Consider the following 27,368-nt stretch of genomic DNA (forward strand, 5'->3'; position numbering starts at 1 on the left):
TGTATAACGAACATTATTTTACGTTACTCTGCAACGTTTCCTCTATGTAATATATTCAATGTTTGTATACGCGATCTTCGCCTTAAGAATTACTCAAATATTTGGTTTTAATACGAAGGATTGTTTTAAAGATCATTTTCACCTCTATAAATATTTATTGTGTAAACCGTGTGTATAATTTGCGTAAAGCTTAAAAGATTTCCAATTTAACATTCGCACGTGAATTAAGACTGTTACTTGGAAAAATCATCGAACTCAAGAACCACACTCTTCCTCGCGTTCAAACTTATCCGCCTGTGCAGTTCGTAAATTCACTTCTTAGGTTTCTAATGAATTTTCAAAATAAACCTTCAACCTATCTATGTATGTATCTATACGATTAAACAAACCGTGGATTTTTATGCATTTCTAAATAATTTGTAGATATTATTCTAAATATCCATGGAACTATCGATTAAAGAATTATTATTCACGAGAATATAAGAAACAAAGATTATTAAAGTTATTTTATCTGGTATTACATGCGTGTAATTCGCGACTCAATAACTTTATTTAATTATTTTGCTAAATTGATTCCTCGTCTCCTATATTTGCAGAAGGATATTTCTGTTGCGTCAAATACGTTTCCATTTTATATTATCTTCCACAGAGGTACTACATACGTATTATCTTTCTGTCTATCTTAACTTCAATTTTATTAACTCGTCGCTTGTTGACTTTGTCAAATGTCCTTTGTTTACTTTGAAGTTGCGAAGCACGGAAAGCTTCCTAGGTACGTGTCCCACTCAGTCTAATAAAAAACGTTCAGGCGCACGAAAAAGAAAAACGCAAAGTTCAAACGCACGCTAATAGATGGCTATATTTAAAAAATTACTCATATTAAATATATTAAGGGCTAAGTGACTTCAATTTTATTAGCTCGTTTCCTGCTGTCTTTAATGTTGCGAAACACGAAAAACCTTCCTATCGCTCTCATCTAATAATAAGCATTTGGGTGCACGAAAAAGAAGAAGATTCAAGCCAGGATCAACGGAAAGTTCTACTTAAAAAATCAAATATGAAGAATCGAAAAACTTTTATTCATCTCCGATAATATCGACCGCGAGATGTATCTTGTTAAGGTTATCCTCCTTCGAAGATTAAACGCTTCATGGCTACATAAAATGGTAACGAGTAGCGCCCTCTCCTAAAGTATTTAAAAAACAGGAGTAGGTCGGTGTGAAATTAAATGGCTGGAATTTTCAGCGATTTCCATAGACAGTGTCTTTGAAATACCTAATTCTCGCTGTTTCACGTTTAAGCGAAGTAGCGCTCAGCTTTCCAGCAAAAAGCAAATAGCTATATTCTGTAGTATTTGAAGCATCAACTGGCGAACAAATACGAGAGGAAAAGTTTCGTGAAATTTACATCTTGAATTTCGTTATTTCATTTAACGCAGAGGGATTGGCGTCCGCTACGATCGATACGTTGGCAGATTTGCCTGCGGTTTCTAGCGATTGTCGCGACGATTCTAATTGAGTTTTGCGAAAGAAATGAAATTAAACGTTGGCCGTTAATCGATGGCTAGAAAATAAAATGGATTGCCATGATTCGTCGTATCCCCCGCCTTTTGTTTCTTTCTCATCTTTCGCGTTTCACGGTCTTCACCAATTACTATATAGAGCCGTACGATATTACGGAAATTACGAATTAAAAAGGAGAATAGGAGTAAAATTAACAAATCGAATATAAGCAAATGAAAGAATCATTCTGTATTATGTTTCCCTCGCTAGTGGCGGGATATTCAAACTTTTAATAATGATAGCGTCTCTTCAATCAAGAAATCACACATCCAAAAACTTTTACCTCGTAATAACGATATTATTATACCATCGAATAAGTAAAAAATTAACACTCACCAAGAAAACGGTATAAGCAACGAAGATTTACAGTTTGTAAAATAGACGATGCAATTCTTATCGCGTTCACAGTTGAAGCGGTACTGTGAGGCTCGTTGCGACCCGGCGTCCCTTTATACGATCGACTCCCGAGCTCAATAGCCAATCAGCGTTACGCATTCTCCAACGTTCAAAATCCTTCCGTTGGATCCACGGACGGCCGATGTCAGTTATGTGAGGGGGTGGAAAGCACTTTTGGCGGTATCACGTGTTGCTTCGCTGTAAACATGGACGATCTGGATTTGATTCAATTATCCAAAGCGAGAGAAACGGTGTTTGAGTGGTGGCGCGAAAATTACCGATTTCGTTGCGCATATTGACAAAGTTATGGCGAGGGATCTGTATGGTATGTATTATATAGCTTTTCTCGCGGGCTATGTTTCTTTATATTGTATATCGAAGTACGCACCTAACGTTTCAAGAGAAGCTTTGCATGCCTTGTATAACTTGAACTGTAGTTTAGATTTACAACTTTACTTTAGTCTTTATGTTTTCTTACTTTTCAAGAGGTAATCTGCGATACTTGTAAATAGATACTACATATATATGTACGTTAACTTGTAATGTGTAATATTCCTGTTTGGTTAGGTCTATATTTTCTAATGTGACAAATATGTGTATGGTGGCCATCTTGTACAAGTAAACTGATATTATTAGCGTAATTTTACAAATTACAAGTCATAAATTATTCCTTTTTCCAAACAAGGAAATATACGAGAAAAAATAGAACAGATTCTTACGATTATTTTTGTGAAGTTTTGTAATATACGAATTAGCATTTTTTTTTTCTTTTTTTTTTTTATTGCATTTGAAAAAATCATGTATTCAAGTATTCGTGAGAAAGGGGAGACAGAAAAGAAATGCAAAGATGGAAAGTTTCGAATATGTAAAACGTAGTGAAATCCGTAAATGATTTCATAACTGCTCTTGAACATTTCTTACAAACAAACGAGTCATCTCATAGTTTCCTACAGGAGAAGTACATATTCATCAGAAAAAATTCCATTGATGTTGTCTATGAATGCTTATGCATCCAGCGAAGTCTGTGATTATTTTCTTTATCTGGAAACATACGTTATAGTTTTGAAGTTATAGTTTTACATTATTTGTTCACAATCGTTATAAAAAGACCGGAAATGTATTCAGGTCACGCACATGCTTTACTGCTTTATACGTACCATCGATGTTAAAAAACAACTCGTACCGAAAGGATTAATATAATTTTTATTTAAATTTTTTATTTCGTATTCATAGACGAAAACTGTGTTGTGTTGTTTGTCCGCAAATATGTAAAACGATTCCATTATATTATAAAGTTCTGAAAATCGATAGTTTTCGTTATACATTTCGTTAGTTAAAATAGTTAAATGACTTTCCAGAAACAAATCATGCTTCATGGACATTTTGAGCTTAGTTAGCGTAAAAGTTAAACCTTGTTCTGTAATTAGTTAAGTTACATGAAATTAAATGGATTTCAAGTAGCTGGTATGTAAATGATACTTAAACTAACATATAATGCTTAAATCGTAAAATAAATATACATGTAAAATCAGTTAAATTTAGGGAATCAATATCGATAAACGCGAAACTATAAATAACATCTTTAAGTCAAAGATTATTTGAAAGAATTTCAATTTCACTTCAAACTTGAAAGGATATTTCAGATCAAGTAAATAACAAATTTATACCGGTATAGTGATCTCATGTTTCTTGAATTCAAACAATTTGTGTAATCGGTACGAGAATGTATGCAATATGGGATATTAAAGAGAATCGCATTAGGCATTATTGCACCATGTACGTCATAAATCGTCGATGAAAGCTCTGAAGCGGGCAAAAAAGTTTATAGCTTCGATAAATAAACTGTTCTTTGTAAATGATAGGTTAAAAAGTAGGTAATCAGCATTAATATCAATAGGATATTCCATCGAATAATTTTAAGGATCTTTGTATTATAACATATCCTTTAGATAAAAGATAATTGTTAGTTTTATAACGAAGAATCCACAAGTGTTTCTACAGTAACAAAGTAATTAACGTTTCCTTAAGGGACTAATTCTTGTTACAGATTTCTTTCACCTTCATCTTTGAAACTATTCATAAATTATATTTATATCTTCCAAAAAATCACATCCTAATCCTTAATAATGCTCACAGTTTTGTAGTATTTAATATCTTTTGATTTATTCGAGATTTCTTCAAATCTAATACAGAATTCAAAATGTTTCACGTATTTATTATAGTCTATAGATTATGCTTACAGACTTGGTTCATGTATGTACGTATGTGTATTATACATTATTGTATTTAAGAATTTATATGATCGTCCCATGAAATACCTCTAGTCTGTAGGAAACAGTCTGTTGCTATTATGGTTTAGATGAAAGAATATTATGACATGTCGTTTAACTGTGTGATACCATCTATTAATGTACCAACGATGACTTTAATGACAGTCTAATAGATATTGCGCTACAACTTTGATCGACGTGACTTATTTCTATGATGCACTTCGACAAGCTGATTTCAGTCAAATCAAGTCAAACGAAGTTTCTTATGTTTAATATTCATATAAACTTACTATGCATGTACGTAGTTTGTTTCAATAGCATCTACGTAGTTTAAGAAACTAGTTGATGACGTTGATGTGTTTCAATAACACAATCATAGTGGTTTTTAGAATAATCATGATTCGAACGCAGACTATTAGGGGATGATATGTTTTAAGAACAAAAATTATAGTTTTCCCTTCTAAAACATGAGATCGAGATTGAAATAATTTTGAAAGAAGAGCGAAATAATTTTAATTCTTTAACCATTTAATTCTACCTTAATAACAAAATACAAGAACGTGTTAAGTATACATTATTACTAATTTAATTATTTATATCACTAATAAACAATATTCTTAATTCGCAATTCTTATATTATTTAACTATACTATTAATGAAATGATTTTATACAACTTGCAATTCAATGGAATAAAAACATGAATGAAATATTTAAACATACCTACGTACATAGATTTCCAATAATTTTACGTAACTTTATGAATTAACACGTTACAATATATTTTGCATATATATACGGTATATATCTGTTACATTTATCAAAAATGATTCTTGTTCAATTACATTCGCCACTTATATCGCGGAAGCGTAAAATTATTTCAAACAATATGAAAATAATTTATCGTGAAAAATATTTTACGTATTGTTTCTCGTTTTTATCGTAAATTAAGCACGTTCCCATTTCTTGCCATAAGAAATAATGGATAATCGATAACAACAGCGTAACGAAAGTAAAAATTATTGTTCATTCACGTTTTGAACGTAATTTTATCAGCTGTACTTTTTCAGCTACTTTGATTTTACTTAATTTCAAAGAACATATTTAAATAATAGCTGGCTTAACGTATGAAATATAACGTCGAAACATTACCGCGACTGTCTTGAACAGATTTCCGCCTGTAGATGACTTTAAACGTTTCCGTATCTCGTAATTTGCGAGAAACGAATCTCATACATTTCTACGAGACCTTGCTCTGTCCATCTTGCAGTTTCTTCCTTGATTGACTTTCAAATTTCCCCCTGGATTCTAGGCTGTTTCTGTCATATAGAGTGAAGAGTTCGCTGGCCCTCGAAGCAAAGAGACAAGCACATAGAAAGTCTGCCTTTGGGGTTGGAAGTAAGCATAATTTACGATACGATGATCTAATCCCTTCATCGCGCTTGGAATATACATGGTTGCCTGTAAAAGGACGCAGTTTTATATTCAGCAAGTTGCAAAGAAAAGATCTATGTCATTTTGTGATCTTATAGTACTCACTCGAGAGAAAAGGAAATTTTAATCAACGTTATATAATATTTGAAATCCAATTGCTGGGTCAAGAAGAAGAGAAAAATATCCTTCGCCATTGATAAGAAATATTTCATTTGACTTTCTGTTTTAATATACTGCGGGCACGAGAAAATATTTGCGCGTGTCCATATTTTCCAATGAACCGTTTTCCTATCAGCTTTTATATTTCAAATCAAATCCTTATAATCGTATGAAAGTACCATTAAATAATACCAAGTTTAATACATGTATCATGTATTTATATTCATATTATTTAAATACCTTTCGTAGTCACTGTATAACTGCCATCTGTGGATAATACATCTATTTATTCCTTCTGTAGCCGATATTGCACGACATGCATTATTTATTGATTTGTACGTGTGTCCACTATAGGTAGATTTCTCTCTATGTGTATTCATAAAAAAAAATTCGTTGAATTCAAATCAGATGATGGAGGAGATTATTTTATTGGACACGTTTATTCTATCTATTCTATCGAGGGTTCGATTTAAACGTTCGATTTAAATGTTAAATAAAAAGTACGGTATATCAAATAAATAGGATTAATTTTTGGATCTACGCTTATCAGATATTTTATACTTTTCTCATTAAACATGTACTACAAATTTACAAAGTTTTAGATTACTTCCTTGTAACATTCTCTCTCTCTCTCTCTCTATATATATATATATATATATTTATATATATATATAAATATACAAATATGTACATATATGTAAGATCGTAATCCGGGGATAATTCAGGGATCTATTCTGTAGTCTGAAAATCGAGTTTTTATTATGGAGTAAATAATAAAATACAAAAATAAACAACAATTAATATGCGTCTATAACAATAAATAACAATAATTATATAAACGGGAAATAAGTAGTCTTTAGTACAATGTTTACCTGAAAATCGAGAATCGATTTTCAACGTCCTGAGCTACCGATCTTTCTTCTTCAGTCTTTAAAATTTTAAATAACTATTCTGTAACCTTGTCTGTCTCTAATGTAACTCTCTGTCCGTCCGTTCGCGAAAAATTTGCTTCTTAAAATGGTCGTCCATAAAACAAAAGAAGGTCTGTCCGTGAAACACAGCCTGTCGTGCTACCCGTAAAACAAAAAGAATCCCTATCCTACATGAACTCTAGGGAGTTTACACCGCCCCTCGAATGGGGAGTGGAACAGATTCCCTTCAGATCCCCGATTACCGTTATCCACTTCATATATGGAGTTTGAAATCCTTCTTAGAATTATGAAAGGTCCTTTCCTAATTTCTTCCAGCTTATTTCTATTCATTTTTTTTCCGTTATGGGTGAAGACCATATCACCGATTTTAAATTCGTGTTCTCTTCTTTTTTTATTTGCTGATTTGTTTGTTGATTTCGAAATTTCTTGTTGAGTTTTTGAATGCTTCTTCTCTGTCTCTTTTTAGGTTTATCTTATTCTCCATTATTTCCTTAGGGACGATTTCAATCATTTTTCCATTCAGTAAATGATTTGGGGCAAACCCCGTTACACTGTGTCTGGTGTTATTGTTTTCTTCTACGCTTTCTTCTGTGATTTTTGTCCAGTTTCTCTTATTTTTGTCTGAATTACATCTGATCCTGTTTACTAATGTTTGATTTACCCTTTTGTTCAGTCCATTGGAGGATGGGCAGTCTGTCGAGGTGAAAATTAATTTAATGTTCCTTTTCCTCGTATACTCTTGAATTTCTTTGGATGTCATTACTGGGTATCGGTCTGCAAGGATAATTTTTATGGAATCAGTTTCTCCTGTCGAGTCTATAAGTTTTATGATATCTTCTGTGTGTTGTGTTTTCGATGTGGATATAAAAACAGCCCTTGAAAAATGATCGATGAGTATGTGCATGTATTTCTTTGGTGAGTTGTTATTGGGTGAAATCGACCTGGGAAATTCAGTGCTTCATAAATCACACAAGATTGCTTCTTGGGCGGTGGCTCTGGCTTTCTGTCCAATCTTGCGTTACTCCCTTGTGTTTTTCTTCCCTTCGTCTGATATTGCCCCAAGAATCCGATTAAGCCATTTGTTGATTGTACTGTTTCTTTATTGATTTTATCTTGAATGTGTATGGGTAATCCAATAACAATTAGATTTATCCCTGTCTCTTCAGAAGTCTTCCTCCTTACTTCCAATATTAATCATTCCTTTTTTATGGCATATTCAGTGAATGAACCTGAAATGTATTTAAAGTTATAAGCATATCGTACTGCAGACCAACCTTTATTGCCAGAAGCTTTTTGAACTCCACCTTCCAATTTTCCCAGTTGTATTCTTCATCCTTCGGCAGATTTGTCTGGTACCATTCTGATGCTGTTTTTCCCAGATATTTCTTCAAATTCTTGATCCTTTTTTCATCAGTTTGGATTTCGTATTTTTCGTATTCGGTTTCATACTCATATTAGAGTATGGAAGGGATGCGTATGTGAAATATGAATATTTCATACACCAATCTGTGGCTTTTTGCGTTCCATCAAATTGTTTTATGACAAAGTCTGTGCCTTCTCTCTCATGCATGTTTTGTTTCTGGAAGATTTCTAATAATGTTTCTGTTTGAAGATTGGGCTTTTCGATTTCGGTCTTTATTTTCCTTGTGGGGATGATCTCCGATTCTTCTAAGTAAATATCTCGAAACACGAAGTTTAAACTTGTACCGATGTATGACGCTGCCGTTGCGTCATCCATCGTGAGTGCAATGTTTCTGTAATGGCTTACCTTGGTTAAGTTGTTTGCGGCTTTCTTCACTATCGATAAACTGAATAACCGCGGATGATGATCTCTTGCTTGATATTCTGGAGGAAAGACATCACATACTTCATCTTCTGCTTTTCTTATGGATTCTTATGCATTCTATTTTCTCCCCCCCCCCCCTTGCGTTCTCGTTCATGGCGATACGTAGCTTCACTTCTAACGGCATGGCGTAGTGAAAATCGATTTGTAAGATCGTAATTTGGTGATAATTCAGGGATCGATTCTGTAGTCTGAAAATCGAGTTTTTATTATGAAGTAAATAATAAAATACAAAAATAAACAACAATTAATATGCGTTTATAACAATAAATAACAATAATTATATAAACGGGAAATAACAAGTCTTTAGTACAATGTTTACCTGAAAATTGAGAATCGATTTTCAACGTCCTGAGCTACCGATCTTTCTTCTTCAGTCTTTAAAATCTTAAATAACTATTCCGTAACCTTGTTTGTCTCTAATGTAACTCTCTGTCCGTCCGTTCGGGAAAAACGTGCTTCTTAAAATGGTCGTCCGTAAAACAAGGGAAGATCGGTCTGTCCGTGAAACACAGCCTGTCGTGCTACCCGCGAAACAAAAAGAATCCCTATCCTACATGAAATCTAGGGAGCTTGCATATATATATGTATCCTTTTAAAATTCTAAAAAATTATACAGATTCATAAAAATATAGTTAAAGACTTTGTAATATAGCGGTTTTTAAATACATATATATAGTTTTTAAATAAATGTTAAATTTCTTCCGACTATTCGTATCACATTACGATTATGCTCTTTTAGTTCTATAGCTTACGAAGTTAGTGTAGAAGTCGAGGCTTACCTCACAGGCTTACACAAAAGTATTGGTTGAAGTTTTCCTATCAAAAAAAAAAAAAAAAAGTAAAAAAAAAAGGAAAAAGTTGTAATCGCTTTAATCCGCAGGTTGTAGTTAACACGTTTGCGTTTCGATTTAAAAGTTAATTCAATTAATCCATAATATCGAAATGTTGCTAACTGTTATTTTATATTTTTTTTATATTATTTGATATTTAATCGTTTGATGAATACCATAGATATCTGATATTTAATCATTTAGATGAATTTCATAGATATGTAATATTTCATCGTTAGATGCGTTCCATCAAAGTTTAATATTCATCTGCCCACGTTCTCTAAGGGAAGATTTCATATAAACTAATATTCATAACGTTTTAAGACATTTATAAAATAATTACGTAACACTTTATGTTAATTTGTAAGTTGTAATCGCTTTAATCCGCAGGTTGTAGTTAACACGTTTGTGTTTCGATTTAAAAGTTAATTCAATTAATCCATAATATCGAAATGTTGCTAACTGTTATTTTATATTTATTTTATATTATTTGATATTCAATCGTTTGATGAATACCATAGATATCTGATATTTAATCATTTAGATGAATTTCATAGATATGTAATATTTCATCGTTAGATGCGTTCCATCAAAGTTTAATATTCATCTGCCCACGTTCTCTAAGGGAAGATTTCATATAAAATAATTTTCATAACGTTTTAAGACATTTATAAAATGATTACGTAACACTTTATGTTAATTTGGAAATTTAAATAAATTAGAGAATTATCAACACCATTCGTTGTTATAACGATGCTTAATAACTCGGAATACAAACAGCTTTCAAGTAATCGGATAAAATTTATTATGCTGCTAAAGTAAAAGTATGATTTATACAAGGTAAAATCTTCTTTGTAAGTAGTGTGATGCTCGTAATGTCAGGCACACGAAGTATACGCGCATATTATATCACGTAATTTCAGCTTTATTCCATCTGTTAATCGCTTGGTTTGAAGAAGCCGTAAGTAACAAGCGAAGCCATGGCGTAAAATAGTTTTATTAAACTTGTAAACAGATATAAGAAATATAGTCGTAGTATCCAACTGCAAGTTCAAATGCGAAAAATAACGTTCGGGAAAATTTGTGACATGGTGAGAAATTTTATACTCATATCCTAAATTGATAACATATATATTATTTGTAGAAAATTATATTTATTTGTATATATGTAAACATAATATCTATTAATGAAAAAGTTAATTAAGAAATATTCTATTATTATTACTATTCGTATCTATTATTTTTCATTAATTAGCATGCGATTAATTGGTGTTATAATTCAGAATGTTCGATATTCGTTTACATTTATATTACTTTCACGTTATAGTTAAATATTTAACGTTGGTTAAATATTTTATTATTTGAAAGACTTGTGTCTATACTTCATATGCGACAAAAATTGAGAATTATTCACGTTTTTTAATTTAACGATCCTACTTTTATTTCAATTAAATCTCGATTCTTAAACTTTCATTTATTCGCGTCAAAATTAAATCCTAAGCTTCAATCCTACGCTTCCCTATGTAAAAACCTTTTAATCCTTATTTTTCGAATAGTTTGCGAGAATTGATCTTTGCGCAAGAATTAACGCCACTCAAGTACTAATTGATTCCATCTCCAGAGCGCTTAAGTGACATTCGATTGTCGCTTGAGTAGTTCTTATCCTCGCTGTAAAATACGACAAAATTTCGATTCCTCGATCATTAATTACATTATGAGACTACTTTCTCACGCTTTTCCATTCCACGCCGTGATTCCGCTCGCCTAACTACTCTTTCGTTATAGCGCCGATCAGACTTTCAACAAGGTCACGATTAATCTCGATAATGAAATTTCCATCACTATATTTCCATCGCAATAAAAAAGATTATTCTACGTTAAGCTATATCTTCTTTTTTTAATTGACAGAATGCATCAATACGTTGATCGCCACGTGAAATTTATAGATTTTGGCCAATAGATCGAATAGAAACACAGAGTGTGATTCTACGTGAAAAATAAGAAAGATAGGAAAAACACCTGGTATGATTTATTACAATTAATTTTTTTTCATCCGAGGATCGAAATTGAGGATTTAACCGGTGTACTTAAATTTTTACAAATTTTATTCCACATTTTCCACTCGGTTTTTCACGTAGAATCAGTAATTGCTCGCTTCTGCCGCAATATTTTTCAGCCCATTTACATTATTAAAAGAAACGTTTTACTTTTCCAAGGTATTGTATTACATTCGCGCACTCTTCTCCGACAACGTTACCTAATTCCTTCACATCGTCGGAAATTCCTTGGTCCGTGAGATTTAGCCTATTTTAGCGATCCTGGAAAATTCAACGAATAACAGTCGATTCGATCGATACGAGGAATTTTAAAGTTCGTTCCTCGGTATTCCTGTAATTTCATTATTCGCGTTTCATTCGTTGGAAACTTGCGTTAATTTGTTCGCCAACTGGAAGTTACATAAGTCCGTCGATTTTTATTTCCACGAACTGTTAGAATAGGATAAAATTTTGTTGCCATAAATTGTATTTAACGCGGAGTTATCAATCACGAGCTATTGTATAAAGCTTATTACTTATTGTATAGAACTTTTACTATATCGTAGATCAATAACGTACTAAGATTATGAAAAATAATTTCACGTGGCTGAGATACGACGGAGATTCGGAAGATTTTGGAGATTTAATAATATTAAGACTTATGTATGCTCGTAATATTAAGACTTATGTACGCGACTCGAATATTTATGTATTCTCCTTCAATATCCTTAATCCCTTCGATATGACGTATAAAATTTACAAATTGCCATTTTAACACAATTCAAATATAGTTCACGTGGACTACACGCGAACGATGTGGTTTCGAATTTATTAACTAAGCGTTATACGTTCCTCAATGTGGACATTACTTATGTACATGGAATGTACGATTATAGTTAGAAACGTGGCTAAAAATACAGATTTGTTAATGGTATAAGTTACAGTTGCACAATGATGAGTCATAGCAGAAGAGATTATCATAACTTCGAATATAACTTTTATCGTTACAATTATATGTTAACGTTGTATTTGCATCTGACAGTTTGTTGAATTGCGTAATATCACGAAGATGGCGAACTAAGTTTAACTTGGTTTAAGAATATAAGTTTAACGATAAGTGAAATCTACCAGTTTCTTCTCTCTTTTCTTCTTTTTTTCTTTTTATTTTGCTTACTTCCTTATTTCGTGAGTTTCGTATAATTCTCATCTATCCAGGAATAATTTAAATGTAGAAAACAATTCAACGAAATGAGAAATATACGTTTGTTTCATGTGCGATTAAAAAATTGCATCCGACGAATTTAATATATCAATTAATAAGTATTATATTTGTTTGGAATGTTATTTCTGCAAAATTGTTTAGAATTGTTCTTTGGATATTTAATAATACGTATCTTGTAAGTTAACGAAGATACTCGCGATTTGTTGTTTTTTTTTTTTTTTTATTTATTAATGTAACTTTTACATACTGCTGTGTCCGCTAAAATAAATTCAGATATTATGGAGGTTTCAAATACGTAACGACAAGAAGATATTGTGCCTGGAAAATAGTAGTAAATGTTGAATATGTCGATGTTAAAACGTCTTTAATATATTCGGTATAAATATATCGAATTTAATTTATTTTCAAATTACATTATTATTTAATGCTCGCGATTAACAACCATTTCCAATTACATATTTAATGATGCATCTATTATCAGAACTTATTAAAACATCGCATTTCATCGAAGATCACGTTATTCTGTGATTGTTTCGTACTCGCTACGTTTTATGTACGTACACGTAATGAGAATTAAAATTTATCGAAGGAGGAGCTGCGGTCTGCGAATAATTTTTTAACAAAAGCGAAAAAGGAATCGTGTTAAATCTAACTAAGTATCTCTGTCTATTGTTACAAATATTACGTTAAAATTGTGTACGAGACGAATAAATCGTAGAGAAATAGGGAATCGAAGAGGCAATTATGGCATAGAAATTAACAGGAAAAAATAATCTTATCTGTTAATTTTTATAGGATAGTTTGCTTTTTAATTTTTATCTATAGGCATAAGAGTAACCATTAGAAATACTTATAGAAATTTAATGGAATTTTCTGTTAAAATTACATCTACCTTGATCGAAGGAAATTTTAATTAATTTCATTCTTAAAACTCAACGAATCAAAGTAAATGCTTAACATTCGTCATACATTAATTGAATTCGCTAAAATTGATGTACCAAATACATTTCACCATGATGAAAATGTTTTAACGTTTGCATCGATATAATAGCGTTTGTACTGGTGTATTTATCGATGATATGTTTACTTGAAATACGTGAAAACAAAGTATAGCTACAACAGGCTGTTTAAAAACAGAATGTAAATTATTGAACGTACTTTCGTACTGTGACGATAAATCGTGGGGATTGTTAATGAATTATTATGCACTCGGTAATAAAATACGCTTGCAAAATACAACATCTTTTTGCATGGAAGCTTTGATATTAATATTAAATATGCAAGCAGGATATACAGCGTGATGAAGGCTATTCATTTAGTTTGCTTATTACTTTATAGAATGTTATAAACGTTAACTTCATATAGTTTAAGAAAATTATCACGAAATACACGTCACGTTGCACATGGAACATTTGCGGTGACATTTCAAAGGCTGATTAACAGAATGTTATTATTGTGCCGTAGAGAAATACGATTAGTGCGCGGAATTTACTCGAAACTATAGTAGAAAAATGGTAATACGGCGTTTGTTTAATTAGAATTTCATTTTACGTTTTAATCATTCTTAAGCAACTTTCCTCTTCTATATTTGTAAAAGAGGAAACGAACACCTCGCTTTTTTTCTTCTGGTAACTTCAATCTTGTAATTTTGCTAATAACTTAACGTTATAATAACTAAGATTAATATATTGTATAATAAAAATCCGTAATTCTTTCGAAGATTGACGTTATGTAAGGGTAAAGCTGTAAGTAAACGTTGGTTTATAGATATGAACGTTAACGGTATAGCAAACGTTTATTAAAGTAATAACGCAAATAATAAATGAAATATTTCCTTAAAAATGAAAGCATGTTGTTCGAATGCAGTTGATTGTTACGTTTGACAGCCTATAAAATTTTTCTGAGAGTCGTGTTAAATAATGAACGTAAAAAATAATACTTTTTGCATGATTTATCATTAAACATGTTTGTTTAATAGAGCGAGTAAAACAGTCCCGGAAGGATTTGAGTTCTCATCGACCCTTTTTTCCCAAAAATTACGCTCTTGGTGCAACAATTTCAACAATTTTCAGCAGTTGCCAAAATTATTTTAATACAACTTTCAGCTAAAAAATTGTAAGAAATTGTTAGAATTTAATATTAGGAAAAAACGTAATATCGATGTTAAAAGAATTTATAAAGCGACACAGAAAGGACTTATTAATTTCTCGAAAGCAATTGAAAAGAAAAGCATGTTTCTCTTTTTGGGAAGCTTTTAAAGTCAGGTTCCATATTAAATGCAATTAACTAGCAAATATTTATATTTGCGCAGTTCCTTCATTTTGAAATATTCGCAAAATTTGCTGCATATTTCGTGTTCGTTCCATCTTCCGAAATGAAAATAAAAATTTTTATTCAATGTCTGAATATATTTCATTATATTCTATCTTTCTCATGATTGAAAGTTTCTTCTTCCTTTTAATAATTATATCGTAGCAAATACACAAAGATATTCAATTTTGTACGATAAAACAATTTTTACTCTAACATCGTCATTTCACTATTTTATATTTCACTATTTGGAGAAATATTATACTTCAGGTAGTATACATAAAGATGAGACTTTGAAAATATAATTCCAACGAACGTTAATTTAATATTAATAGTTTTCACAACTAACAGTTTAATCCTACGCTCGGTATTTTACCGACGGTAGTTGGTAAGAGAATATTTCTTTTTAAAAAAATTCGTCTCCCTCATGGCTATGTTAAAGAGAATCAATCATTCAACTGCTTCATCATGCTTAATGTGAAAATGGCAGAAAAGTTATAAATACCTGCTATCAATCTTTATACACGTAACAATTGATTTAAATAATTAACTGCATTATATCCAATTATAAATTGCAGAGTACTGATTAATTGCGAAGCGATCATCTGCTATCGCCAAGATATTAAATGAATTAATATCCTCTGTATCGATCAGTAATTTCATTCTCTGTATCTATATGGTGTTTCCTATTAATAAGTTCGCAATTTCACAACTTCCTAAATACGATATTGATATTATATAATCCTACTAGAAACGAAGTACTTTCCAGATAAATGATTATACACTTTACAAAAGTATCTTTGGTCTGAAAAATCTGCAAATAATCCTTGAATACGTATTCGAGGTAAAATACTCTCGATGTGTATTTTACTCTTCTTTTCTTTTCTTTATTTATTTGTCAAAAAACAAATATATCATTACGTGAAAGTAGCCGATACGATATTTAGAGCATTTCGAAGTTTTCTCTTGGGAGGTTGCAATTCAGAATCCCAAACATAGTTGCAGTAAATCCACGAACAATATACTTAGGCAGAGCGCTCAAATGAAAGCAATAACATTTGTCCCTTGTAGAAATGGAATCGATTTCTCTGCGGCTATTCACCCCTATAAAACATCCAACTGTGGCAGTCTGTTGTGAAATGGTCGATGGGGAATTTGTGATTTCAATTTACGATCAATCGTCCGTTATACTTCACGTCGCTAATGCGATAAATTTACGAAGATGTGCAGAAACGGAAAATAGAAAGCGATAAGTTTTATTGCAACGATTAAGCTGCAATTTCCTATAAGTACGCGGAACGCCAAAAGTAAGAAATATAAAAGGCAAATGCTTGCAAGAGAAATGCTTTTCGCAAAAACAAGATATAATAATAATAATATACGTATGTTCGTGCAGTTTGCTACTTTCACGAATACGACTGAATAAACCGAAACGGATAAAGATTTATTTCATCCTCTACGTTTCCTAAACGTTTCATGGAGTTTTGCATTTTTAAAATTCTCACAAATGCACGAACATCCGCGATCTAATAATCTAACGATGAGTCCGCTATTTCGGAAGATATTTCTATATTTTGGGTAAATCGTTGCTTTGTAATATTTGACATAAGAAATGCTCGTTAACGAACGCGTAACGTCAGATATCCACGTTTACCGCGACTCTTTCAGGAGAAGAACTTTGCAGCTAGGAGAGTTTTAAGGAACTTTTAATTTAGAAGAATTTTAAAGAACGACCGTAACATGTATATTCCGACGCAAATGTCGTTCCTGATAGGAGAATCACACAGTCGAGTTCAGCAATCGAATCGATGTTCAACAGATGCGAGGGCAGAAGCAGACGAAGAATAAAGAGAGAATAAACACTCGTTAAATCAGCGCAACGAGTAAAGTAGATCTAGCCATTATTCCGTTCTGAAAAGGAAGACGAATGGAAGAGGAAAGGAAGGTTCAAAAGAGCATCGTTCGCTTTGATTATTGACACACGCTCCCGCTAATAACGGTCATTGAAAGGCGAACGGAGAATGAGAATTATTGAAACTTGGAAATATCGAAAGCTTGAAGCTTCGTTAATTAAGAGAAGTCAACTGTCATAAACGTCGATGAAGATCCTATCGACGGAAAGTTAGGAAATTTAATCTTTTCCCTTTACGTTTGACTCGAACGCAAACAGTTCGATCTGTTTCTCGTTTAAGGAACGATCTAACGAGTATACAGAGTCTTTCACGTACATTACTCGTCAGAAGTTTCGAGTCATTGCGCGTTTCATCAAATTTTGCAGAATTTAAAGAATCGAAGACTTCGCTTTGATAAATTTTTAATTAAAGAAACGTACAGTCGAGTGCAGGCGATTATTGCTGATAACTGTAACATTTATTTTAGTAACGAAATTGACAGGAGATTTGGCGTAGATAATATAGGAAAAGTATTTTAAGCTTTCCATATACGAGGGAGTAGTATAAGTTTAATTATTTATATCGTAAAGTGGCGTCAGGGAAAACCGGTGTCTTATTTCATGAATCTGAGTCTTCTATCGAGTAAACGTTCCTCTTTAATAAAATCTATAACGTGTTAGAACGATACAACAATTTTAGTTATTCCGTAGAGTATTACGACAACGGTCTTAGACCATTTGCATGATGATCAGGATCGCATGGTCAAGCAGAGAAGTAAGTGTCACAGTGTAAAAGAAAAATAGTATCGGTGCATGACGTAGGGATGATGTACGGTGGTAAAGCGAAAGCTGAAGGACATTCGAATAAAAAGAAATAATAAAAAGAAAATAGTTATCGGTTATACAATGTGAACAAAATTACGTACGTGTTTAGAACAACGACGTTGCCTACTACAGTTGTACGGTAACGAGCCTTTAGAATTTAAAGCCTGGATATTACTCTCGCGATGCTCGTCGATTATACGATGGACATTTTTCTAATAGTTTACAGTAAAAATATTCCTACGTCCAATAGATTGAATTTCAAGTTGAAAAATAATATTAGAAAAGACTGAACACTTCACGATTCCTAGGATTACGTGTAACATTGCGTCTGCGGAGCCAGAAAATTGATCCACGGATTGGTCTCAAAGGAAAGTTATTTATAAGTCAAAGAGTATCGTATTGCATCGTTCTTTCTTTATTCGAAGCACTCGGGAACGTTCGCTGTAAACATTTCCATTGTATCGCGATCAACGAAGAATGATTCGTTTCGTAACTATAATCGCATTTTCATCCATAATGGACAAGACGAAACAAAGCGAAAGGAAAGTTGTACGTTCTCAATTACTCCTATACGGAACAAAGATCAGAAGTTACAAGTTATAGTCATAAGGGGCGACTTAATTGAAAATTACCAAGACACTTGACATCACGCGTTGCTCGAGAGCCAAGTTACGCGGATGTTTATATCGTCTGGGAGTCCCAGAGCAGCAGTTAAGGGTTAATATCGAGAGCGCAGCGATGGTAAACGTTATAATAATACAAAGTTCCGATATTCTCTAACTCTAACCATTCTACAAATTTCATCTTTAAACGGTATCGTGATCTGGTCCTGGTTTAACCAATTGGCTGTTTTCCACGAGTATACTCGTCACGAAGAGATGGCAGTATTTTACGTTACGACGAGCCCCGTCAGTACTAAATTGAAAAATAAAACAGTCGTTTCGTAACAACTTAATTCTGTATTATAACAGTCACCCGTACTCCGTGTTCGACGAGTATACTCGCCATCGCTTACTGTTCGCGACACACTTTTAGGTACACGCGTTTCAAAGAGGTCGCAACGGCTAACTGCTAAACTTTTTTATTCTGACATTGAAATTTAACAAGAATAAATCAATATCAGCGGCAATTTCAGTTCTATCCTTGGCACGTAAATACAATATAATTTACCTTTAACGAAAATGAATGCAATTATTCGTAATTATTCGCTATACTATTTACTTATATATTTTTCTATGTTGTCTTACGTATCTGTTATTTGTAATAGATGAGATCGAACGAGAAATATTAGAGGATCAACAGCAGGGTTAATTTATCAGTGTAAAAATATGCGCAAACTTCCACGATCCAGTTATAACACGCGATATAATTCGCTATTTGCTTAGCTCGCTTCGCCAACTGCCAGCCTCGCTAGCTTTGTCCGTGAGGATCTATTAAGATTATCATTTTAATTACACGTTGGTCGATCGAACGGCCAACGAGAAACGCGGCCGACAATTTTGATTAAATAGCCGCTAGCGTTACCGAGAACACGGCCCGTGTAAAACAATTTCGCCAGACAATTTTAGTTATCGGATTTGTTCGGCGAGACGCGCAAACAAACCTCGTCAAAGGCTACGTTTCACGCGAAACTCGCGCCAGTTACAGCGTTAACTTGCTTTGTAGTATTCATGGTGAAATCGCCAATTCATTTCCACCGTCTAACGAGAAAGACGAAACGGACGTATTCTCGGTGAACGCTTCCCTTTCGCGTCTCTCCCGTTCTTCGAATCGCTCTGCTTCAACGCAGTACAACCAGCCAGCTCTCTCGTTCGACAGCTGAAAAATCGACAGCTGCCTGCGTAACTTGGTTGCCGCGACCGCGAGAACTATGTTTTAAGTCGAATGATCGTCAGATGTTACGAACAATTGGAAATTATCTTCATTTCCCATATCGCTGGCCGATGCTCACGATCTGTTCAGTTTGGAAAACATGGAACAGCTCGCTGGACGATTAGTTTGAATTTTACGGAATCGCGTTTGAGGTGGAATATGCCGAGATCGTAGAATCGTTGATGTTCGACTGCTCCCACGAATACTCTGGTGTCTGTACGTTTTATCAGTCGAACCTAACATTTCTCAGTGACGGATATGTTTCTTTTTAAAAAATCTACACATTCTTTTCTCTGTTCGATAGAATAGAATTCCGATAAATAAGAATTTGGTATGAAACTAACAACGTTCCAGTCGTACAGAAAGAAAATACAATTTAATTAAAAACGTGGGAGGTGGTGTAAGAATCGGCGATAGAATTCATCAAGAGTACGTGACGTTGGAAAAGCTACAGTCACGGATGTTAGAAAATGGAAACGTGATATTGAGAATTATATAAAGCACGTGGATTGCTCGAATGATGGGGTAACTGTGGGGAAACCTTAAATACACTGATGTAATGGGATGGTTTCGTTGTGATAAAGACGATAATAACGACGATTTTATACAAATGGAAACAGCCAGCTAAAACGATAATGGAGAGGCACTTTTCCATGCCGAAGCACCCATGCCACTCGAAAAAGGGGCTTCGATCGTATAAAATTCACCGCGCAAAAGCTCCCAGGTACAGAGAAAATGTAATTTTACGCAGTTATTTCTACCGAAAGAATCACGTGACGTGGTGCTTAAAAAGATATGGAATGTATAAATAATTCAAAAAATCAATTTTATAAAATTAAATCTATCGGTCCATTAATAGGATTAAAAAAAAGGAATACATCCGAAATGTACACAAAATTGAAGGAAAGGAAGATTTGTATAAAAATTGTAATAATACGATGCAGCAATTTCACGATACCATTTAATTAAAGTGGGTGTATATTTTTTTGAGAGCATCCTCTGTATATCAGAAATATATTACGAAATAGAAATATGTTATTACTGGTTTTCCCATGAGAATCCGAAGTGTATCAAAAATTTAATCGGCGTAGATATTTATCGACGCAACAGTTGCAATTTCACAGATACAAATATCTTGCGAGTTCTCTCATCGTCGTAATTTGTATCTCCTTTATATACATCGTCTGTCTGAATATTCTTTCTAATATTCTAATTAGACTGTAGATTTTGATGCAAATTCATATTTTTGAGAATATGATTGAAAAGAAAAAAAAAAGAGAAGTAAAGAGTATTTTGTATATTTTATATTTTCTTTCGTATCACGTGCATTTTGTACAATTTTATTGAAATTGGATTACAAGAGCCAAGCAAATCGAACATCAAACGGACTACGCGTCGTGTGTTACTTTATAGGAAAATCACGACAATGTCTGTAACATTCGTAGTATTTTACGATCCTATCTACGATAGCAATTAAAAGTTCATCAAACAGATGATTACATCACGTACGAGCCATTTGAAAGTCAAATTGTTCCATTTTCCGAAAATTTATTCTTTCTAACTCTTTAAGAGTATTACATCGTGGCTTATTAACATACTAAATAATAATTGACTGTTCGAATAATTTGATGATTTTTGGAAAGTACGTGTCCCTGATAAATATAACTTCTATGCACACTTCCAAATCCGTTTGAAATTTCACCGATACGATCAAGTTAGGCGTGTCTCGCTACAGTGCTGCAATGATCATTTCGAAATGCTTCGTATATCATATACGCAAAAAGTTTCCAGCAACGTTGAAACAGCTTCGCGAGCCACGTGTAATTTATTTATAAAAGATTTTTGCAACTGTCGAGACATCTTGGTATCTGTTAATAATCGTTGAGATATCATTGCAATCAAGTAAGTGCACTGTATCATACGCGATAACGAAGTTACTCGATTATTCGAATGGTATGTACTGGGATTAGTTTCGATGGATGTTTGAACGATGACGGAATATTTGGCCAGCATAAGGACTGATCCCTTCCATATCGATCGCGTTTATCGATATTTGATAAAGAGATCGTTTGCAAATTACATTTACCGTCTACTGTTGCTCACGAAATTATTCCAACTCTGATACGTGCTTCTTTATAAATATATCGCGTGTGTACGTGTATGTTACATATTATATTACATATCGCATATTACATATTATATTGTATTTTAAGTAACAAGATATTTAGTGCGAGTGTATATTTCGCAGAGATTCCAAAAGTGATTAAACAGTCAATTATCCATCACATCGATGCATCTCAATGTTCAATGGGACAGTATTTAGCGTCTATAACATGTTGAAGATAGCTCTTTATGGTGTATCTCGTGGAGGAAATTAATTTCACGAAATTAATTAAACAGTCAATTATCTGTTGTACCGATACGTCTTGATATTCAATGGAATAATTTTTGATATTTATTGTACGCTCAAAATACCTATCTATACTATGTACTATTTTTCCCCCCAAATATTCGCCACAACTATTTTCTGTCTTTTACATTTGCACTTTCAGGATGATTTCAAATTCTACCAATGTGATCGGGATAGTCGTGTTTCGTTACAAAACGAACAAAATCCCGAAAAGTCTCGTGTAACGGGCTATAGGAGGCGTTGGTGCAGAAAACAGAATAACTTTTCAAAAATTGAGTCAAACAATTTGTTTCTTTCCTTTTTTCTTTTTTTTTTTTTTACGAGTTAGAAGAATTGGAAAGATTAACAATAGGTGATGTGTAAAGAAATGTTGAAAGAAGTACAATTAGTCGGAATAGCGAAGAAGAAAGTAAAGGTAGCTTTTTACAACTTTTCTAGCTGGACCTGTAACGAAGATTTAAATAACACATTTCGAAGATTTAAATAACACATTTCGAAGATTTCCTCTAACTCGTCGAGCAAAATTCAGATGGTTCGGTCCACAGTTGCAGACGAGTTATTTCGTTCGAATGAACGTACGAAACGAAAGATGTTTTTACGGCGAGTGTCGGACTATTTTAGCTTTCGAGGCATTGTAAGTTGAATTTTAGTTGCGGTGTCGACAAATCATTGATTCAGTGACAGTGAATTTTCTTTTTCCTGGATGTGATGCGAATGCGCAGAAACTTTGACGTCAAACGTTCCCGCTGAACGAACAGGACCTTCCGGCTGCCATGGATATTGATTTTCCTTGGGCTTCAAGGTTTCTGGAGCAGCTGTACCCATCCAGCGCAGACTCCGGCTATTCTCAATATGGCTGTCTATTGTACCCAAATCCGCTCGTTTTGCGTTGCAACGCGCTCGCCGCCATACGCCAGCATGCGATCAATGCGCCAAGGACATCAGCCGATCGCAATTTAAACAGCCGAATTTATTTTCGAATGTGACGCGCTAGACGTTATCAACATGGCCGATACATGTACCCTGTCACGTACTTCCTGATCGTCGCATCGATGGTCGTAAGCATCAATGGTAAGCCTCGCATTTCACACGCTTTGTCGGGCTGCTTAAACCTTCGCCTCTTTAATTCGACGCGTTTCTCACACGTTTCGCCACGAATCAAATTACATTTTTCTGAAATTAAAAATTCGCCGATACGCGTTGTCCATCTTCGGTATTTGCGAGAGAAGAAAACGATTCTTGAGCCTTATTCGTCACGCCGATTTTCACGTCGATACGATCGGAATACCAAAGTTGATCGACTCGGCAATGTATTGACCAGTTAGCCGTTGCGACTAATGCGACTAAAATGCGTTAGAAAGGACAGAACAACTACTTTGTTCACGCTGTGTTATAGTTTTTTCATAATAATTATTTATATCTCTTCATTTGTTCGTTTTACCTGGTCCTGGCTTCCAAATGGTCGAAACGTCTTCAAATTTACGAATATATTTTAGTTTTCGCTGAAATTGCAGTTTAAACAGCAAAAACTGCTTTTTACGCGTGACGAGTATACTCGTCAAGAGTAGGTAACTGGTTAAGACGGAAGATAATTTGCCAGGATAGACAATGGCGGTATTTCGTCTTTGAGAATTTTTAATTTGAGGAATTTTTCTTTCAACAAAGAGCGTTTCTGTAATGGAAAATGGAAGTTTCTGTTTCTTCCCATTTTCCTCTTTCTTTCTCGAGGTTCCTTTCAGTTACATGGCCCTATTTGTTTTACGAGCAAGTTGCGTTTTAGGAGCGTGTTTCGTTGAGGGAGTTTTCACTAGATGTCTGAAGGAACGATGTTTCGTCTATTTATAGCGAAGATCTTCCTCTACATATAAACTGCATATAGAGGAAAGTGCACCTGTTGAAGCCTTCACTCGTAGGTGTTAGCCATTTGTGTTACGAATCGTGTAAACAACGATCATCGTACACGGTGCATTTAATTCACTTTTCTTCCGTGATAAGCTTCGCGATGAATTCTCATTTCGAGGCTACCTTTTTCATTTACCGTCTTGCCTATGTTTCCTATGTATAAAATAAATAATTCATACTGAATACATCTATTTCTATTTTCTCTTTTTCTTTAGATAAGAAGAATATTACAATCAACTTTCACAGAGAATTTTTAACATTAGATCGTCCCAAAAGTGTCTTTTATCTTATAAGGAAATAATAGACGCACAACATTTTTTGCTTTAAATTATTTTATTGAATTACGTTTAATCCATCTTATTCTATTGGAACCAGATGTGAAATAAAACAGTTTAATTTTTAACTTCATGAAATATACATAGAATATTTCGTGGATATCGAATCTGCAGTCTTGCGTAGATCCAATTGTCGTATAGATGCAAACGTAGTCGTATACCGTCTGTTTAGTCTTCGGAGATGATCGAATCTGTTAAGAAGCTGAAACTCTAGAGGATTGGTACGATTGGTCAAACTTGCGTGGAAGCGTTTTTCCGAACTTGGAAATATCTTTCATAACTGTAGGTATTTTAAGTAGGTATGATTTCGTTGATTACCTGCCAATGGATAAGGAATACGTTTGCTGCTCTCGGAATACGTTTAATTGAAATAAATCGAAATAAATTTTTCGTAATTTCCGGATACGTTTACGATATTTTGCTTGCCAAGTCTTACCGTCGGACGTATCGCAAGAACAGCAGGAAAATTTGGCGAAATATCGTTAGAGACGCTATTCGACGGAAAAGCTAAACATCCGAAGAATTCCGTTCTAAATAAGAAACCTAAACCGATGTTTCACCTTATTAGACGATTTCCTCGATGATATCCCTTTCCGCAATCTTCCTAGCAATCTTGTCAACGAACGCGACGAAATTTCATCTTACGCATATCGCCGATGTGTCTGTAAATGTCAAGACTAATATCTATTTATTTTTACAAAAATGTACAAAAATCTGACGTTAATGAAAGCACGACACATTTGTTTGAAAAATGAAAGAAAGGAAGAAGTAGAAGGAAGTAATTTCTAAGAAATAAAAGAGAGAAAGTTGCGAAGCATTAAAAAGTAGACAACGATTTGTCCAACGTCTTACGTCCGATTCCTACGTCGATTTTAATAATCTTTAGAAATCTAGGATAAATCACGATTTCTATTAATTAATACGTATTTGTCGGTTGATTGTGTCCGATGATCAGGCCAACTGTTAACTACGGAACATCGAACTCACGCAGCGTCGGAACGAGCAAACGATTTATGGTGTCATCAGTGTGATACAATGAAAGATGGAGAGAGATGCGCCAATCTGACCGGAAACTTCACCACTTTCGGGCACAAGTGCACTGGTGACAAAAGGACCTGTATGGTAATGACAAATGATAACAGCGATTCAAACGCTTGTTGATTATACACAGGTCACGCACGTGTTTCAGCAGATGTTTGATATTTTGCTTTGATCGCGTGCTTTTAAAGCAAACAGAATATAGCAAACAGCTAGCTAAAAGCGATATTAGTTATCGTCAACACGAGAGCGAGAAAAGGCTGTTGAAGATAGAGCCACAGTTTCATTTCGTTCATAACGCGATTTTAGTGTTTGGAAATGTTCAATATAGTCGATCAATTCAGTTTCATAATAATTACGTACTTTATTGAAATTGTTTCCGCTTTATAGGAACATATGTACATGGTGTACACATTTGAGGGAATATGCAAATGCAATTTTTTATTTGTTCTTCTTATTTATTGGTAATCAACAATGATATTGGATATGATATAATTGTACAGTTTGCACATACACGGCAAAAATTTTACGAAATCCGTAATCGATATTAACCGACCGAATTAACAATGAACGAGCCGTATTCTCTGGAAATGATGCGAGATATTCTGGAAAATTGATATTCCCTTGACTAAAAATATGTTACGTTCACACTCACTCGTGTTCGTTACAAGTTCCAATGTGAAATGTCATACAGAGTGAAACAAGGAATTGTTGCAAATATTAATTTAATTTTAGTATCAAGAATCATTCTACGTACATGTAGAATTCTTTCTCATCTTTTCTTTTCAGTCTTCTTTTTTCTCTTTTCGCTCGATACTATCAAGTTCGTGGTTTAATGCCGCCCAAAATGAGCTCGTATTCGAACAAAATTAAAAGAAATACTATATTTTAGCGTACGAGTGTCTCTTGCGATCCGCTAGGACATGTCATATAACGAACATCGTGAAAGTTTAAAATCTGCAAATATTCCTTTCACGTTTGCTTCTTTCTCTTCAGATAAAGCGATTTTCTTACACTACCAGCACCGAAGATTCAACGTCTAGTCCACAAACTTGGTCGGTGGAGAGAAAGTATACTAACAAATGCGACTCCGGATGTATAGTGGTCGGTGAACGAACAAAACTCTCCGCTTGCACCACTTGCTGCGAGAAATCGTTTTGCAATATCGGTACCGATGCTGCGAACGACTTGACGATAAGAGGGATCGATCTGTTTCTAGCTTTAATATTACAAATTACATTAACAATTATCATGTATGTAGTATCCAAATGGGTCTTAGAGAGAAAGGACAAGTGATGATGTTTTGATTTAATATATATTATTAAGAGCAGCGAAATGATTACAATGCTGTTCTACGTTCTATTCTCGCATGCAGCTTTCTGCTTCCCAATTCGACTGTCTGTCCACTCCGCACACTCCGCACGCTCTCCACACTCTCCACACTCTCCACACTCTACACGCTCTGCTCGCTCTACACGCTCTGCTCGCTCTACACGCTCTGCCCGCTCTACACGCTCTGCCCGCTCTACCTTTTCCCGTTCTTCGGAACAGGTATCCCGAAACCCCCGTGATCAAGGTCACGCAGCCTTTTCACGTAAACTGTCCACTTAAAGGACCCAACGGTACATTGTTTACAGTTCGGTCGATACCTTAGGCCTTTTGGCCCTGGTACTACATTCGGCCATCCTGCAATAACATCTGCCCTCAGATGTGGTCTTCAGTTGCGCTATCGTCGGATGCGTCATCTTCGGCGTTGAGGACCCAAGGCTTCATAAAGTCTGCGGTCGTCGATGTGTGCGCAGGCCCCTCATGCTCCCCTACTTTCTCCACCATGTACCGGTCATTCCGCATTGTTCGTGATACCCGGTACGGACCTAAAAATTTTCCTCCGAGTTCTAAACCTGGGCCAAACTGGGTTCTCTTAATGGCTACCAAATCTCCCCTTAGGTACTGCTTCGCGCTCTTCCGTCTTTTGTTAAAATTCTTTCTGTTTTCTTCTTGCGTCGCAGCGATCTTCCTTTTAGCGTCCTCGCGTAACTCACGACGCTGTTCCTCGAATTTTGCAGCCCATTCTTCGTCGATTAATCTTCTGGTTACATA

General features: G+C 34.2%; 1 protein-coding gene and 3 long non-coding RNA genes across 8 annotated transcripts in view; 2 read left to right on the top strand and 2 right to left on the bottom strand.

Annotated features, from left to right (window-relative positions):
* The window catches only part of LOC126916886 (uncharacterized), a 93,103-nt gene that overhangs the window by 42,338 nt on the left and 23,397 nt on the right, over positions 1 to 27,368 (bottom strand). The window lies entirely within an intron of this gene.
* Positions 1 to 27,368, top strand: part of LOC126916895 (uncharacterized) — a 90,660-nt gene that overhangs the window by 41,607 nt on the left and 21,685 nt on the right. The window lies entirely within an intron of this gene.
* On the top strand, positions 2,091 to 26,519 carry LOC126916894 (uncharacterized). Its single transcript, XR_007710807.1, has 5 exons — positions 2,091 to 2,283; positions 22,432 to 22,627; positions 22,716 to 23,064; positions 25,186 to 25,352; positions 26,265 to 26,519. It is a non-coding gene; the product is annotated as an uncharacterized LOC126916894 (long non-coding RNA).
* Positions 4,963 to 9,112, bottom strand: LOC126916892 (uncharacterized). 4 transcript variants are annotated; one of them, XR_007710803.1, is made up of 4 exons: positions 8,917 to 9,112; positions 8,520 to 8,785; positions 5,766 to 6,086; positions 4,963 to 5,687 (listed from the first exon to the last, which is right to left on the bottom strand). It is a non-coding gene; the product is annotated as an uncharacterized LOC126916892 (long non-coding RNA). The 4 variants fall into 4 exon arrangements; XR_007710802.1 differs by lacking the exons at positions 8,520 to 8,785; positions 8,917 to 9,112 and adding exons at positions 6,692 to 7,525; positions 7,693 to 7,725; XR_007710804.1 differs by lacking the exons at positions 8,520 to 8,785; positions 8,917 to 9,112 and adding exons at positions 6,511 to 6,560; positions 6,692 to 7,651.

Source organism: Bombus affinis, chromosome 5 (genome assembly GCF_024516045.1).
Source record: "Bombus affinis isolate iyBomAffi1 chromosome 5, iyBomAffi1.2, whole genome shotgun sequence".
NCBI lineage: Eukaryota > Metazoa > Arthropoda > Insecta > Hymenoptera > Apidae > Bombus > Bombus affinis.